The sequence below is a fragment of the Lagopus leucura genome, unplaced genomic scaffold (genome assembly GCF_019238085.1).
Source record: "Lagopus leucura isolate 7727_CA_CO unplaced genomic scaffold, USGS_WTPT01 Super-Scaffold_100009, whole genome shotgun sequence".
Taxonomy (NCBI): domain Eukaryota; kingdom Metazoa; phylum Chordata; class Aves; order Galliformes; family Phasianidae; genus Lagopus; species Lagopus leucura.
The window spans coordinates 16,582,734-16,594,911 of record NW_024962266.1 but is presented as its reverse complement, the minus strand read 5'-3'; the positions used below and the strand labels follow the sequence as shown (position 1 = coordinate 16,594,911).

Genomic DNA, 12,178 nt, shown 5'->3' with positions numbered 1-12,178 from the left:
GACTCTAATGTGAACGCTGAATGTGCAAACATATGCTAAGTAAATAGCTGATAAAAGTCTCTGTATTCCAATTTCAGGTGGCATTTCCAGGCACTGTTACATATGCTCAGAGAATTATCTTGGTAATGAAAGACATCTGGATAAAGAACAAGTGTGTCCAGATACGTGGAAAACTAGAGGGTAAAATAGTTATGGTAGTTTTGGTATGTAGTAGCTCGAAAATGTCCTAACAAATATTTAAAAAACAAACAAACAAACAAACAAAACAACAAAACAAAAAGCACAAACAACTACCAACATTTCAGAAATTAAACTTGTTTATATAAACAGGTTTTCCCTTCCCTTCCCTTCCCTTCCCTTCCCTTCCCTTGCCTTCCCTTCCCCAAATTGACTACTTTTTAATATTACTGTACATAAGTTCTATACTCTTAAAAAAATGAAAAAAAAAAAGAAAAAAAAGAGGAGGGATAGCGTATGTGAAAATAATAATGTAAATGTTATCTAGGTATAGAAAAAATGACATGCTGAAGGCTCCATAACCCAAAACATGAACACACATGCTCAAACATGCACTCCTGAATTGCCTCTCCAGGTCTGCCTACACTGACTGTCCCTGGGGTCACTAGCAAGCCATATATCCTCAGGCAAATTTAGTCCCTTATAGTCAAATAGTTCCCAGAATTAGTAGAAGTCTGGATAACGTGGAATTCCTAGAAATCATTGATGACTGTTATGTATTTGCATGTGACTGCAAGAGTCAGAATGAGAGCACTCACACATTTTTAAGAGAATCAGAAGGGAAAGCAAGGATAAAGCAGAGTATTAGCAAAGGCAATTTCTGAGAGAATGTGACCAGAGGGTCAAGTAAATGCTACATTGCCATGATGCCCAGAGAAGATTTCCTGTGTCTCTTCAATATAGTTGTTCTGTGTCCTGCATATGAAATACAGGAAAACTAGCTACTGAAATATGCTAAATGGAGTAGTTCAAATTCAGTGGCTTGGGCAACAGAAATTTGTGCCAATTATTTCTCCTCTGGAGAATTAAATCCAAAGTTTGACCAGATAAGTCTGAACAGCCCTGCAGACTGATAACAGGACTGAAGTTCTACACTGTTTGGTCTTCACCCTGGGTGAAGTCATGAGATACTATTTAAATAACAAGAAAAGCTTTCTCTGTCAAAGGTTAAAATCCTGGCATCTTTCAGGGCTCACATCACTTGTGCCCTCAATATTTAAGTGCTCTGGTTCAAAGAGGAAAAATGGTAAATGTTGTAGGAAAACTTCATAGGATTCAGATCCTGTATCCTTGAAAGTTACTGTGAGCTAATAGGTACAAACATAACAGTTTCGAAAATAAGTTAATTTGTTGGGCCATTAAAGACAATATGCATGGGTACAGATATAGTTGACCAAATTTAAAAAGAAGTAAGGCAGTGCAACAAGCAATTCAGGAAATGAAAAGAATTAAGCAGTTATGGAACAAAAATACATCCTATGACTGTTTTTTAAGACAGCATTACAGGTCTCTCTCATCAAGCCTACATGATAGAGGCTGTAATGGAAGAGCTACATTGGTCAAAAAGAATCAGTGTAGCACATACTGCTATTTGGCAGCTGACTGGCATTAATGCTGAGTAATGCAGAATGTTTCCAGAGATAACATCTTCATTAACAGGACTACGATGTCCTGCACTGGCTTGCTTTTAGGCCCACGAGGCAGAAACACAAATATTTCAGATGAAACCTTCAAATATCATGAACAATTTTGTTCCATGTTTGCTGGAGAGAAAGAAAAAATGTTGAGGTATTAAAAGGTAAGCTGGTGACAGACAGAGAAAGCCATCCAGTGCCCTGTTTTTCTTTCTCCCAATTGCAGCAGAGGTACTCAGCTGTTTGACATCAGCCCCTCACCCCCCCGCTCACCTTCCCTTTTATGTGTCAGTAAAAACCTAGTACAGATAAATTAAGGTGGTTCAGAGCATATCCCTTGGTTTCATCATCTCTCCAGTTACCAGCCATGGGACAGATTACAATTTCACAGATGCTAGGAAAGGAGATATTATAGGAAAGAGTAGTGCCACTACAGATAAGGTTAAGATGGCACTTCCATTATAAACACCTATTTTCAGTGGCTTATAACTTCAGGCTACAAATTTCTCTCAGGCTGAAACCTGGCATATTTGGGCTCAGCTTGGTAATGGCTTTTCCTGTCTCCTCAGACCATTTTGATTAGGTGTTTGCAATACGAGAATGCAAACAAATGTATGTCTCTGGTGGTTTCAAGTGGCACTGAAATACCTTTCTGTTGTGAAAGAGCCTGGAGGGCAGCATGTTCCTGTCATTCTAACACCCATTTTACTGTCGGCTATTTTCCCAAGAAGATCATTTTAAAGTGACAAAATTCACATCATTATTTCCAAAAAGCATTGAGAAGAGCTAAGAAGTATGGTTGCTGCTGGCTGCTTGGAGGGAACCATGTAGCCCTGTGGTGGCAAGGTTGCCGTGCTCACTAAGGCCATGGAGTCCAGGCCAGGCCTGTGATGGAAGCCACCACTGGCAGAGCTGCATCTCTGGCTGTTCAGCGTCTTAAACAAAACTTCCATATTACACACAGATCACATTATTTTAATGAGACATTCATTCTAATTGTCTAATTATTATGAATTCTTCCTCATTATTTAAATCCCTTTTTTTTCTTTTTTCGCCCTGGTCTTTAACAAAGGATGTAATGAAATCCCTTAATACAGTTCAGTATTTTTCTCTTCTTCTGTCTTTCTCTTTCATAAAGTTTATTATTATTATTATTACTATTTTTGCCACGGATGGTTTTTCACCAATCTTCCAAATCAATAATGTACTGAGACCTGTACATTACTTGCCTATCTGTTCATCTGTCTGTCTCCCTTCATGAATTTCACCAGCTATGCAAAAAATAAGGAACTGCAATAAGCCCAGTGAATGACATTTTTTTAGGGAGTAAAATACAATTTTTTTGTTATTTTTCCTTTGTATTTCACATGTACCAAGCTATGCACTGGATTATTATATCACAAGCAGTGCATGATCTTACAGTGCTTTTAAAGGGCTGAGAGGATGATTTATCAATCAAAGCATAATAGTAAAGAGTCACATTGAGCAGAGTAGAAGACGACAAAGAAGTGGGAACAGGGAAATCAGAGCAATAAAAGGAATACCAAAATTTGGAGAGGGAATATAATAGTGATTGAACATCAGTTACTGAAATCTTCATTTTTTTCAAAATTTATAATTACCCACATCAATTTAGTTTTTACCAACTATCTAATACACAATACAATGTCTTTGTAATTATGAAACATGGTACATACATACTTCAGGATACCAGGCTGTAACAAACCTAATGTGTGCACTCCTCAGGACACCAAGCCTAGACATGCAGGAGAGTGGAGGCAGTCATAATGGCATTATGCTAACTAAATCTCCCTAAAGTCTTCTAGGGATATGGTACTGATATTTATTTTAGAAAGCAGACATTCAGATGTGGCAGATAGTGACAATACTATGAAGCACATGAGAAGAGGTGACATCCTTCTTACTCTGGTCACTCCCAACTCAAAACATTTAGCATTTAGACGCCAAAGACAGAAACAATTAAAGATTAAAAGGGGATATGATGAAAGGTTAGAGCAATAAAGGAAGCAAAAGATAATTGGGAAATTCCTGCATGAAGCATACCCAACAGAAAGACATCCAGAAACAGAAAAGCAATGAATTAAGTGTATGTATACACTGTACTGCAAGAGTACATCAGCAATGACTGCAGTACACTAGAGACATACCCACACTAGCTTTAAACTAGTGAGCCCAGGCACTGCCAGCAGTCAGCTAAGGCAGCACAGATCTCAGCATGAGCTAATTTACCCAGCTTCTCAGCAAAGTAAATTGGCTGTGCTGAGCTCAGTGCTGCCTTGGTTAGATTGTTACCGGTGTTTGAATTTAAATCTAGCTCAGGTTTCTGCACATTACACTGCAGGCACTTGACTGATTGCTGGATAAACCCACCGAAAGACTTGTACAAAGACAGTTTTTGGATAAATTGTACCCCTATGTAACTCCTTCTACAAATATTATTAACAGTGTAGTGCAGTAAGACTCCACTCCAAATACTAGATACAGAGGCAGCAGGAACATTCAAGGTTGCATTACAGAGAATGAAATTGCCAAGGCTATAAGCAAAAGATAGTATGCTTCAGGACATAACCCTCAATTTAAAGCTCCCTTTAAACTGCTGGCCCATATAAGGCTTGGATAACAATCCCATGTAGTATATCTTATATGTATGACAATCTTGTATGGTATATTTTATACTTCTAATTGGATATCCTCATTAACCTTTGCAATGATTGCTGTAGAAGAATCTTTTCAGTATATATAGGCCATCATTACAAACACTGTTTAAAAGCCTAATCTGGTGGAAGGAATAACTTTCTAAATCAATATGGGTATACCAGCAAAAAAAACCCCAACAACCATCAGACAAACCAAAATACTCTAACTTAGGAATGATTAACATGTAGTTCTAAATTCCAGCTCTTAAATGCTGCCATCTATCTCACATGTTAATTTAGTAGTGTGTAGATTTAGATATTGTGGTTATGTCAGAGAAATGTATGTTATATTGAAGCATTCCTTGAAGACATATATGATTTTTTCCTCTTTGTAAGAGAGATTGGCAGTGGTTCAATGGGAATGTGAAAATGCTTTTGAATTAGGCATGGGCTGGTGATAATTGTTAGTCACTGAATGTCAATGGGTGAGAGTTGGAAAAAACAACATATAATAGCAGATAATGGTATATGAAAGTGCTGGTTGCACTGACAGAGTATCACTCTATCAGACTTTCTAAATGCTGGGCAAATTAAATTATGTTAAATATACGGTTATTTAACAACAGTCAACCAAACATTTCTTTGTTGGATAGCAAATATGGCTTGTATTTAACCAAAGATTAGTACATTCCAATTTTAATATCGATGAAGTTTGTTTTTATAGGAGGATCTAAACAGCACTTTATGTTGACATTTCTACTGCGTATTTAATGAACACATATCAAATATGCATGGCAAATAAACACTGTGTTCCACATAAACCTTTCCCATACACTCCCTATCTTTTCTGCTTTGAAATGTATTTGTTCTCATAAAAATGCATATCACTGCAATGTAACTAAATCTTATATCATTTTATTTTCCAGACAAGAAACAGAAATTTAGATCATTATAAGTACAACTGTACTGATATTTAAAAATGTAGCCCTGAACTGTACTCCCACCTCACTCTAATCAGTCATTCTGCTGAGAAAGTACCCTTCTGACAGAACAGACTAAGACTATCTAAAACTCCTTAATCTACTGTCCATACAGAATAGCACTGTGGCATTACAACAGATGCAACCAATAAAATCAGACCTGGCAGCAGATCCTAACTATGCTCTCCAGCCTACACAGCTAAATGTTTCTTCGTGCTCAGCAAGACCAGAGGAGCACTTTGTGTGATAGCGACCAGTTTGTTCTATGTACACACAGAGAGTACATTTCCAGCTCAGCATTCAACTTTCCTGGATAAAAGGTTTATCACTCACATCCCAGTGGATTCTAGATGAAGTTTACTTCATTTGGAATTATAGGGGACGTAGAAATATCTGGCAGAAATTTCCTATGTAGGAGCCTAAAATTTCTCTATTGTTCAAACATTCTGTGAATCATTCTTTATAAAGAATATGCAAACATATATGTCTATCGCACATATCTTCTGGCTACTTGTAAACAAGTCTAAGGTTATGAGAATTTTTTCAAGTTCAGTTTTAAATGACAATAATATAATCAATCCATTTTTTGAGTGCCCTGAGTTTCTTACTCCTGAACAAAGAGCAAACAATTCTTTTCCTGTGCAGAGATATTAACATACAGGGAGTTAATATTATTATTATTATTTATTATTATTATTATTATTATTTTTACTATTCACAAAGGCTTTCCAAATAATATTGCAGATTTTTAAAAGAAAACACAAACATTGTATTTATTTGGTACCTTTGATTCCAGAAACAAAAACCCCTGAATTTCTTAGCTCAATGGATTCTGACATGAATGCTTATTTCTGCACATCTTCAGCTTCCGGTATTTATAGAGCAGCTTTAACACTCTGCCTAGTAATTCACTATGGGATGTCTTTATATACCACTGACAGTAATACGACTCATTTTGGGTGATTAACTTAACCCCCAGTATTGCAAGTGCCTTTCTACATTAGCATATCTTTCAAGGAATAGTTGCAATGTGAGAAAATTGCCTGTAGGATTATTTGCAACAAGAAACCTGTGAAATGTAAAATAAAACTGAAGACTATAAAGTAAAACATCAAAGCTACCTAAAATATTAATAGCCAGTACTCCAAAAAGTAATTTAGAAGAATTGTATGAGGAAGTGAAAATTACTAATTTAAAAACAGATAGCCTTGGCAAAATAAAGTTGGACATTTTGAATAAACAATAGACAATACAAATTCTTTGTATACACAATATGAAAAGAATGCAAGTGGCACAAGCAACCTTAGTAGCTGAAAAAAGCTGGGAAAAAAACAAACAAACAAACAAACCAAAAACGCCTGACCAAGCAAGCAAGGAGATCTGTACAAACAAAACAACCAAGTTGTAGAATATTGAATTTAGGCTTCTGGAGAGTAAGGAAAACAAGTACTCTTTAATCCACCTAGCTTTTGTTACATTTTCATTCTAATTGAACACAGACAAAATTAGTGGGCAGAAGGATTTTCTTTTATAATGGACGCATTTGGAGGTAATAGACATTGTCACGCTGTTCCAAATCATGTTTTCACCTGCTCTCTATGGGGCAAACCATGTTGGAAGTTTCAGTCGGTTTTCTGTGGGAGATTACAAGCTTCAAAGCTAACACTATGAAACCTGTTTCCCTTTTGATATGTACTTTTTCTTTTCATAATTTTCAGAGCAAAGCAATAAACTTAGATGAATCATAAAGGCACAGAAAATAGAGGGAAAATTCTTTAGTCTTGAATCAGGCCCCTTTATGACAGAGCTTCAAGTTGGATTTGTGTTTAATCTTCTTACTAAGCCACCACCTCAGAAAAGTTCTTATGTCCTTACATCGCTTATGGCTCAGAGTGCAAATGCTAGGCTAAGAGTAGAAGAGAACAAACTCCGCATGGGTCATTCAGGCTGGAGCTATCTGGGGCTGCCCAACATCAGCCCAAGCACTTGTCTCAGAACTAGGCAGGCCCAAAGGTGACTGGAAAGCCTCTATAAAATTCAAAGCACATTCAAAACTATTCCAAGTTGAACAGAACACCTGCAAGTGAAATCAATGGGACTCTTCTGTCACTGACTGTGCTTGACTTTGTATGAGGTGATTCCAGGTAAAGCCGGTAAGAAGCTGTGATGCACCAAAATACACAATTGACTTCTGAAAATCTATAATGTACTGTTGCCAGGGCTGTTTAGTGAAACCACACTGATGTCATAGCAGGTGCAGATTTAAACTCCATCAGTAAAATATATGCTATAAAGCAAGGAGGAATATTTCTGAAGCAACTGCCATAGAAGGTTATTTTCTTATACAACAGAATAGTTCACAGGCATGTTTTACATGTTGTTGTTTTTTTGTTTTTTTTTTTTTTTAAATGGACAATGCTCTAATGCAGAAGTCCCCCATGATATGACGTTAGTAAATGTTCTACAGAAAACAATATTGTTTTGATTGAAGGGGCACTGACTTAATGAAGAGGTCTTTGTTTAATCTCTCATAACTGATCTTGCTGTTTCCATAGTTGGCCTACAGTAGAAGATAAAAATTGATTTTGTTTGGGAAGACTTGATACTTAAAAAAAAAATAAAGAATTCTACCAGTTGCTTCTAATACAAGAAAATATTTTTCTGCTTTAAATACTTCAAACTAAATCCTATAATATGCCATATTTTTTTTTTAACATGCTATTAATATATCTCAAGACCCTGTTTGTAATCATACTCACTTTTATCACCATGCAATATGAATGAAATTAGTACAAAAAAAAGAGCTTATATGATACTTCTAGCTTATATTAATAGTCAGGGATGGAAGTTTTTTCAAACTGACCTACCCATCCAAGTAGCAGATGAAGAAACAATGGCAAGAGCTATTTTCAGATGACCTACTCTAGTACTGACTGGAATGCAGAGACTGGAATGCAGTTTCTTAAAAGAAACTTTTTGCTATTCTTTGAGCTTTAATGCATAGAGAAGGGAAAGGCACCTTAGATTGAATGATTCACTCTCCTATAATAATGTGGCAATCTTGTGCCAGCTTATGCAGTCCTATCAGCAGCAGTATAGCAGCAGTATAGTCACTGCTTTGCCTTTCCTTTGGGTTTTTTTTTTTTTTTTTTTTTTTTTTTTTTTTTTTTTTTGTGAGGTTGCCTGGTCTAGACTGATCTCTACTGAGCTTTTTGTTTTACTGTTCCAAGCACTGGGTACCCCTGTATGCACCAAAAGCAGTACGAAAGGCAAGTGTAGGAAAGACAAATTATGCCATTTCCTTCGAAAATGTGTGCAATATTTACATTATGTGGCTTTTCCATTAGCTGGAGTAGCTAGCACAAAAAAGGTTTGCAACTTAGAAGGGCTTTGTTTTGTGAGGACTTCCATTCTATTTAGGAGCATACAGTTCTACGACCAGTTCTATGTCAGAAATACTTGTTTCTGAAGTACACAGCATTCCTGTAAGAATTTGCACTTCCGTGTGTGTGTGTTGGTAACAGTACTATTTATTACAGAAGCCTAAAGTGTCTCTTTAGAAAAGAAATTACCAAACATAATATTTCTCTTTCTACAAATATCCTGTAAAAAGATTATTTTCATGAATAGCAACACTTCAATTCGTATGCCTGTTTGCAGTTTCAAAGGACCTTTTAGATAGATCAAATTTCTATGAAGATTTGATAAGACAACTCTGAAGAAATACTAAACAGATTCTACTTATAATGGACTTGCTAACTATCAGTCAGAAAAGCCTCTTATGGATGAGGTCTCTACTTTGAATTGATCTTCACTGGGATAAAACTATTATCATAGGATCCTGCTCAGTTCATAAGTATGCAGTGATTTGATTTAATCCGAAAACAGACCTAAGGAAAAAAATTCAGTACTTCTGGAACAGTAGGTAATGTCAGCAAACTGGTTACTGTCTTCTCAATTTCAGGATTGTACTTGGGGAAAACTCAGTGTTGCTCCTTCAATGTCAGAATGGTTTCTCATCTGGTAATATTCAGACTTAACCAGTTTTCCAAAGAATAAGGACCATATCATACATTTCTTTGATTTGCTATTGTTCTTAATAAGGGTTGTGGAATTTATATACTGAAAGATGAAAAGTTCAGGGGCTGACTTTCACAATAACGGGAATCCCAAGATTCTATGTGATTGAGTGAGCTGACTGGTGAGTTGCATACTTGAATACGAGGGCTGCTTTGAAAGCAATCTCTTGTATTTTATTTTTATTGGCTGATATGAAAGTACAGGTGGACAATTTGAATCTGCAGGCCCATTCCCACTCAAAACATTTGCTTGTTCTTTTGAAGAGCTGATTTATCAAATCTGATTCCCCTAAGATTCAAGGCTCTTTAAGATCCTTCTTATTTTCTTGTTATGTACAGAACTTAATCTGTATAACAGAGATCTATAAATAGTTCAGAGCAACAGTACATTCACTCCTCTGCTAAAACAGCTCTCTAAATGTTTTTCAAGACCAGGGACAGGAAAATGCACAGCAGTGGGAGAGAATCCTTTTCCATAGTAGACAACTGAGTTGCTCTGAAAGTTTCAAGCATGAAGTCATCTTCAGTGCATCACTGCTTAAGTCTTCCTGCCCCACACCACTGTTACCATCTGATCAGGCTGTCTGTGACAGACTCAGGAAACAGTGCAGAAACAAATGACATAAACATATTTAGAGCAGTTATCTCTAAAATGTTACAAAGGAATTGTAGCTCAATGGTGTAAAAGAGTGGAAAAAAACCTTGACTTTAAAAGCTTTTTTTTTTAACCACTGCAATTTGTTGAAGGAAATAAAAAGTGTAAAACACTTTACCATTATTTTAATGGATACATCATGTTCCCCAGCATCAGAATTACAAAGGTGTAATTTGTTGTATTTATAACCTCTATCCTCATTTGCAGTGAAAATCTTATGCATTTTCTTTAAAGAGATTTCACTTGGAATACTTACCTACCTTGCAATTTAGCACTTATTTATGATTATTACATATTTTATTCTATTCTTTGTAAGAAAATAAATGGCAAAAGACAAACTTATTATACAGGATCTCATAAAGCTCTCATATTTCTTCGAAAAAATGGTTTATCTTAAGATTGGTACTGACAAGCACTTTTTTAATTGTTAGTAATGTATACACAAAGATTACAGTAGATACTATAACTGATAATACTATTGTGGCTATAGTAATTTTCTCTGTAACAGGAGTCCATAATGGCACTTTGTTCTCCAGAGGATATGGCTTGATTAGGACAGTCCCATTGTTTCATCTGAAATCTCAGCAGATTAATACTTTCATCAATTCGTCCCACTTTTCTTTTTGCTGCTCTTTGTGACTGACACAGCCAAAGGAATGCACCTCTTTAAACTGTCATTCAGTTTAACTCCTCCTCTGCAATTATACTGGCATGCATAATACATCATAACAAATTGGATTTAGCAAAGAAGCAACAACAGAAATTATATTTGCTTGTGGCATAAGATAGAAGCTGTTAGAATAAGAGAGGGAGGGGGTAAGTGAGGGATAAAGAAATGTAATGAATTAAAATCACTTACAGAAAACAGTAGTTGCTATTTATTTTCTCAAGGTTTCTTCTTCTTTAGCATAAAAACCAACTGCAAAAGTAAAATGTAGGAAAAAAAGGAAATATTAAGTTAAATACCATTACAATTAGTAAAGGCTTTAGAAAATTGAACAGTATATTTGTTACTCTAGAAAGAAGACTTTCTTCTGGCTTCAGAGATCCAAAATAACTGTCTTATATCAAGGCTTTTTGTTTCTACAAAATTTCTTAAAGAGACATCATCAGATGAAAAAATGTATATTGTATAGAACAAATACTTTTATTGGATCTCCCAGATGGAATAAGGACATTCCTCTTTCCTTTGTAAATATCCCCCCTCCCTCATCTACCAAACTTTGTGTGGGTTTCCCAAGCCTCTTCAAGTCTAGCAGACTCAGTGGCTCATGATCTTGCTCCTTGCATCTGATTGTCAGAGTTACTGAAGATAAGAAGCAACCCAGAATATCATTCAAGTAGCTGACTAAAGCCAACAATAAATTCCCAGTGTAAATGGAATTTCAAGACAGTAACCAGATTGGCTGTCTGCTCCAGATCCCTCAGAAAAAAAGCCAAACTATGCACTTGGCAGAACATCAGCAAAAAGTCTTTTGGTTTACAAATGAGTTTAGATGAAACAGACGAATGTTTCCAATGGAATACTGAAACCATTCTAATGCTTTAACTCTGAGATTGCTTTTCTTCAAGATACCATTCAAATCATAAAGTGCATTTTTTTCTCCAAACACTGTTAACTTTGATTAATCTCAATTCTATGGCAAGTGCATCACTTTAAAACAGAAAAGGGGTGGAAAATATCATCTTTGTAGGAACTAGGAAGAATATCTTTGTTCTTTGAAAAATACAGGCATTTTTCACACTATTTTTGTACAGTGTTTAGAAAACAAAATTTTGTGGGTAAAATCTGAACACTTAATGTGGAATTAGAACTGCATTGATCAGAAGGCTTGTCTTTTTTATTATTATTACTATTTTTTTTTTTTTTTTTTTAGTTCAGACATCTTACTTTAATGACCTAAAAACACACTGGCATGCCACAAAAATGAAAAGAAAGAACTGTAAATAAGTAAATGTGAATACAATAACCAAAAACATAAAACCTAAGAACACCAAATGGAGGCATCTATGAAATCCCAAACCTTTTTGACATGTTGACTTCATAGAGTTAGATATTTCCTGGAACTTTTCCTGGAATGTTTCATTTAGGTTGGGAATATGAGTAGCAGTTGTGTAGATGTGACTTTACATGTCACAGCTATAGGTGTCCTAG

General features: G+C 35.7%; 1 long non-coding RNA gene across 2 annotated transcripts in view; it reads right to left on the bottom strand.

Annotated features, from left to right (window-relative positions):
* LOC122181439 overlaps positions 1-11,322 on the bottom strand; it is a 45,780-nt gene extending 34,458 nt beyond the window's left edge. For both annotated transcript variants that reach the window (XR_006179435.1, XR_006179436.1), the window contains exons 1-2: positions 11,241-11,322; positions 10,883-10,942 (exon numbers count right to left, since the gene is read on the bottom strand). This is a non-coding gene — a long non-coding RNA (uncharacterized LOC122181439). The remainder of the gene's footprint in view (positions 1-10,882; positions 10,943-11,240) is intronic.
* Positions 11,323-12,178: the final 856 nt, after the last annotated feature.